General features: G+C 36.9%; 1 long non-coding RNA gene across 1 annotated transcript; it reads left to right on the top strand.

Moving 5' to 3' along the window:
• The first annotated feature begins 2,586 nt into the window (after positions 1-2,586).
• On the top strand, positions 2,587-5,810 carry LOC110836287 (uncharacterized). The gene is made up of 3 exons (XR_002545229.2): positions 2,587-2,778; positions 3,039-3,317; positions 5,753-5,810. It is a non-coding gene; the product is annotated as an uncharacterized LOC110836287 (long non-coding RNA).
• Positions 5,811-6,108: the final 298 nt, after the last annotated feature.

Genomic DNA, 6,108 nt, shown 5'->3' on the forward strand with positions numbered 1-6,108 from the left:
CTTGCTACCCTGCTAATTTGTGTCTGATTCATCATCTTAGCTAGCTTTACTCTTTTCTCTTTGTAGTTGCTTAAATATAATCTAATTTTCTGCCAGGTGTCTTTATTTTTACTTGCAACTATTCTAATTCTATTTTATAGGTAAATACTTGCACATGAATCGTCTACAAATTCATCTGCGATTTCTATAAATGAAATAATAAAACATTGAAGAAAATTACAGAGTGAGAATCATAATTTTTCTCTTCGCCTGACACGCTTATGGTAATTTAATTGAAATAAATTCGACAGATGGGCATGCAACGCAAATTTAAATAAAGTTCTTGAAACTCTATAGCAAAAAACTCTCAAAGGACAAGATCATTTAAATATACAGGTGCAGATGGGATCAAAATATTAAAATTAATCTTAGAGAAAATTGGTTCAATAGTATGAACTTTAATCAGTTTGCCAGGAATATGTGCACATTGTAATGGGTCTTTGTGTCCCATAAAATATATGATTTTTTGTCGGAAGAATAGTTACTAACTGCTGAAGAAAAACCATCGTTATAAAATTAGTTACTTAAGTAGTAATTAATAACGTCGCCTCTAATTATTCGGAATTTTCCTCGCTTTTCTAGATTTTAAAATAAAATATTACATTAACATTTGGACAATTCCCTCGTCGCCAGCTTTTTGCTAAAAATCATGACACACGCCAATATTCACGTAAGAGGTCCACAGATTATGGAATATTGGTTTAAATGGTAGATGTGTAGTCTTGTTTGAATTAACTAGTTTCATGTTTTTGCATCACGTATTTATCTAATCAATAACCTGAGTTAATGTCCATCTGAGAAAGTGAAAAGGAACAGATATTTACTTGTTTCACTGTTGTACTTAGTACGTCGGTCGTAGTGACGTGCTATGGAAACAGTTACACCGATAAAAACAAGACAGTTGAATGGCGAGGCTGGAGAACTCTGTAAATATAACAGACCAATCGAATGACGTAAGTGTGTTGTTATAAAAGTAGTGACAAATGATAAAGTAGGCCCTCTATAAAGTACGGCGTGTACATGGAAATTTGAAGAAGACGCCAATATCCATAAAAATTTCAACAGAAGTGCACAAAGGAATACATTCGACGCTATAAAACACTGAAAAGAAAAACTGCTTCAAAAAATGATCGAATTGTGAATAAGTAGACAAATTAAGTAAATTAAGCGAAAAATAAATTCAGAAAGTTATTTTATTACCGAATTTCAAAACTACCAATGATTCTTGTTTATGATGTACCACGTAGTCTGGTAGAAATTTACCGACGTTTCAGAGATGCTGCTCCACAATCAGGCCCCTTATTATGGAATCAGCAAGCACCACTGAAACTTTTGTAAATTCTATCAGACTACACGGTGCAACATTCCGGAAGGCAGTTGTCTTCATACTTCCCGCCGTGAGAACCTCAAATCTCACCTGCTATCATACTTCTAGTCATATTTAAAATAGTGCTCAGAAAAATATTTTCATCAAAGAGGAACGAAATACGAACGCAGTTTATGGCAATTATCGAAGAATAATTTGGTGATTTATAAACATAAAGGATGCCTAGCATTATTAGGTTAGTGTCTTAGTGTTAACGTTATAATGAGCTTGGAGAGGAATACGCTGTCTTTGCAGAATTTTAAGTGGAAAGCGCCTTGGAAAGTTGTGGCTTGTATGGCCATGGAAATTATAATAAAATTCTGACCTGTATTTATGTATCTGTTTAGTGTAATTGATGTCTTAAGATTCCCAGCTTCTATTTTCCTCTTATCAAATCATTATCTCTCCTTCACCCTTCCATCTGCAACTGCATCCTGGTTATTTTATTCTAATAACTCTTGGTTTTCCTCTGTTCCTCCTTCCTGATAACAGCCACTCAAGCATTTGTTTCGGTCATATGTTGTCCGCCATTCTTTGGACGTATTCGTGCTGTATTGATCGTTTTTAATTTAAATTATCCAAAATATAAGTTTGTAAGTCAATCATTCTTTTCTAATTACATGAAAATTGATTTCTCTTACCTTCATGTTCCGGCTAAGCGTCTTAAAACCCATTTCCACTGACTATTTCTTCTTCTTCTTCTTCTTACACTTCTGAACAATACAAAATAATTTAATATTTTTATTACTTTCCTGTGTAATGATAAATTAATCGTAGACACAAGATTTAAATATCACCCAATGCATCAAACTTCTGCGTTATATGTGTTAAAATGTTGAGTTCGATTTTCAAAGCCCTAGTTAATCTATCATTATAAATAGGGCATCATTTTCCAATAACATATTTCTCAGCATTTGATAGAAATTCCCTGCAGTTATAAAACCTATTACTGGACGTTAAATTTCACAAGCTTACTCTTCGTATGACACCGATAAATCTCGTTAATATTTAACCAAATCCATTGAAATCCATAATAACACATGCAAAACTGCGTATCGTTCATCTAAGTAACTGTTTTTAAATAGGTGACTATTTTGAAAGAAATGGTGTTTATTGAACCATGCCTCGTGGCTCGGAGTGGTCTATCTACCCCATCTTCACGATCTTTGGACGATGCAGGCTTCACTGACCTGAAGAGGCAGTGCGGCAGGAGGTCTGTGTGTGTCCCCAGTGCAGGGTGCATAGCCAGAGAGAGAGAGAGAGGACGAAATTCTCAGCCTGTTGAGGTCAAGGGCTAACTTGTGTTTGGTTCGAGTACGCGAAAAGATAGCTGGTCGTGATTTGGTATTTGTTCGATTGTTTGGTCATTTTCTGTAAGTACTATTTTTATTTATTTGTGTACTTAACACATTTTGCATAATTTGGAACGTGCCCTTTTATATTTGTGTCATGTTCTCTGAGCTACATGCTACAGTTAATATCAGTTTTCTCCATTTAATCACAGTAGTGTACATGTTTTAATATTTCCGTGTTATATAATTATTATTTATTCTCTAATTGGTAATATAGGTTATGTACAAATATTTTCTAATTTCTACTTCATCCTCAATTTCTTTCATTTCTTTTTCGCTAGAAACCGATCCGAAAGTTGGTCTACTCTATTACATGGGAATTTAGAATACTTATTCAAGAAGCCGTATGACTTTAAATGGTCGCCCACCGACCTGAAGACGTGTGGTATCACATCACTTTCTCGTAATATATACTGCATAAAATTAATTTCACAGTGCAAAGGCTTTGATTTATGCATTACTCTAAGGTGTGAATCACGAGTTAACACGGTTCAAGGATGGATGTCTATAGGGCCTGAACAAAGCCCAGCAGCCTGGGATATAAGAAGTAAACCTGAGAGGTAAAGTAAAGTTGTAGAGATATTTGATCAATTTTGCAGTTCTATTAATGAGCTATAATTCTAGCATAAAAGACTTCATTCAGCAAACAATTCGACATGCCTGTATTATGGGTGATTCGTTTTGAATTTCCATGTATTTGTGCCAAAAGTAAGGCTCATAACATAGGATAGCGATAGGCGGCCATATTGCAGCAACAAGACGGAAATATAGTTTGAATATTGAAAATGTGGTTGCGGGGTTGCATTATCTGAGAAGAATTTTCCCCAACTTTTAAGAAAACCACAAAGACTTTAGAAGAATAGCTTAACTCTAATAGTAAGTTATAATTATGCGTTATTTAAACAAAGTGCAAAATCGTGTATCATCACCAAATGCAGCCAAAAGATATCGATGAAATTTGGTACTCAAAATATGCGTTTTTAAAATAGTCAGTATCTAGTCGCACGAGGTAGGAAACCGCGAATAACTCATAAAAATGGGAAATAACTGTTTTTTTAAAAATACGTACGTGTAGCCCAAAATGAGAGAACACTGTGTTACAGACCATGCATGAACATTAACTATAAGCACTGCGTACTAATAGCTAGGCTAACACAGCTCATAATGAGGTTAAAAGCAATTTGGCTTTCAGCGTGCGACTATAAATGTTTGCACACCAGCGTCAATTAATTGTTAATTTCTATAATTATATAACATGCCATTGTTTTAAAGACTGTTTCTGTTCCTCAAGATATGTATACAGGGTTATTCATAATTCCCTGACACATTACAAAAAATCGCTAGACTTCAATGGTGCATTGAATGGTAACATAGGACATGCCGATAAAAAGAGAAACTCTCCAAGTTTATTTTACATACCTCATAAATGCTCTATGCGTTCGCCCTTTGTGACGCGGTAGACTTCAAGCCGACAATCCATTTCCGCCCACACCCGCTGCAGCATGTCACTATCGATTTGTGAGATGGCAGCGATGATTCATCTTCGCAGTTCAAGCAGATCCCGTGGCAGAGGCGGTACAAAGACCTGGTCCTTAAGAAGAAATCACATGGTGTCAGGTCAGGTGATCGGGGTGGCCAACGAATCAGCGCATGGTTATTGAGTGTTTATAAGGAATGTAAAATAAACTTGGAGAGTTTCTCTTTTTATTGGCATGTCCTATGTTACCATCCATTGCACCATTGAAGTCTAGCGACGTTTTGTAATGTGTCAGGGAATTATGAATAACCCTGTATATATATATTATCTGGACGTCCAATATCCATTCCCGATGAGATCAGGCTCTCCGGATAATGTCGCTCATTATTTTCCTAAATTCCTCTGGAAAATGTAAAATGAGAGAGAAAATAATAAAATATTAGCAAAAGTATTTGAGGATGATGATGAACGTATCCTGGTATTCTCTACGAAGCCGTGATATAAACTACGAGAAACATCAGTCCGGGTTTATAAACGAAACTCAAGTCATGCAAGACAGGCACAGGTGCGCTAAATATTAAACAGTGCCGTTCGGTGGTTCACGGTTGTGACATTTTTAGTCAAAATGTTTCTTACGGTTACTATAAAAGACAAACCGCTATTTCTGGCATCGTGACTAGCTCACCACGCAAGACTCACACACAGGAAGTCTTGCAGAATCTGTTTACGCCTGCAGTATTATTTAGATAACACACTTTAAAGTCCTGCTAGAAAAGTTGCCGCAGTAACAAGGCGCCGTAACAAGCAGGCTCTAAAGTTTTTCAGTTGAAAGGAATTCCCCCTTAAACGAAACTGGAAAGTCGTAGACATTCCGAAGGCCACTCCAGTTCAGTTCTTGTTTTTCCTGTGATCGATATTAATATTATCTAAGCTTCTATATCACGGTCTCCTCAACCTATTTCCATTCATCATCTTTCAAATTAGTATTTCATATGAACCTCTTGCTTTATTCTTGGGGCATACCGTCCATGGAAGAATCCGTGTTGTACCGCCCCAAAATATGTGGAACGAGTGCACATGTAATCCTCAATTCGTGTTTAACTCCCATCTTTGGGTATTTCTTTTCAGATGTCTGCTGTCTTTGTTATTTCTTCGGAGTGAACATTTAGCATTTTCATATTTTAAACGGATATTAATATTTGTATATTAGTGTGCAATGCCAAAGATTAAAAGACAATTTCTACCCACACACAAGCCAGCAGACATAATCAATGTGAGATTTGAGGTTTTTACTGCGTTGAAGATATCAGTGCTAAATCTTCTGGGTTGTGACGCCATGTGGACTTTTATATGTAGTTATCAACGTTTCGGAAAACATACCTCCTCCATATTGAGACCTGATGATAGAGGTAGTACATTTCTCCGAAACGTTGGTATTAACCTGCAGGTTCGCACAGCGTTGTAACGCAGAAGGCCAATATGGATTTTTTATTTATTTAGTGTTCTGTCTGACGACAGGTCCATATGAACAGGATCCTTCATCCTTTTCTCGGACTGGGACCTGTTCATATACGTTCTTGGCAGATGATCCAGAAGTGGTTTGCCATTGCCTTCTTCTGTGTGTGTGAATGAAGTAATTGTTGGGATGCCACGGAGAAACCGGGGAAGCCCCCGGAGGAAAACTCCGTGTTGCCTAGACCACGGCCTTGCCCAACACAAGTTATAAATTCGGGCACCGCCAGGAATCGAACCCGAGACCCCAGGATTACAAGGCCAGCGTTCTAACCGCTAGACCACCGTGACCTCGTGGATACAGAACAATATTACAGAGGCAGGTCTATTTCTCAATATGTAAATACACAAAAAAGAAATAC

Source organism: Zootermopsis nevadensis, unplaced genomic scaffold (genome assembly GCF_977971745.1).
Source record: "Zootermopsis nevadensis isolate Lab colony 2312 unplaced genomic scaffold, Znev_1.0 Znev_ptg000020l, whole genome shotgun sequence".
NCBI lineage: Eukaryota > Metazoa > Arthropoda > Insecta > Blattodea > Termopsidae > Zootermopsis > Zootermopsis nevadensis.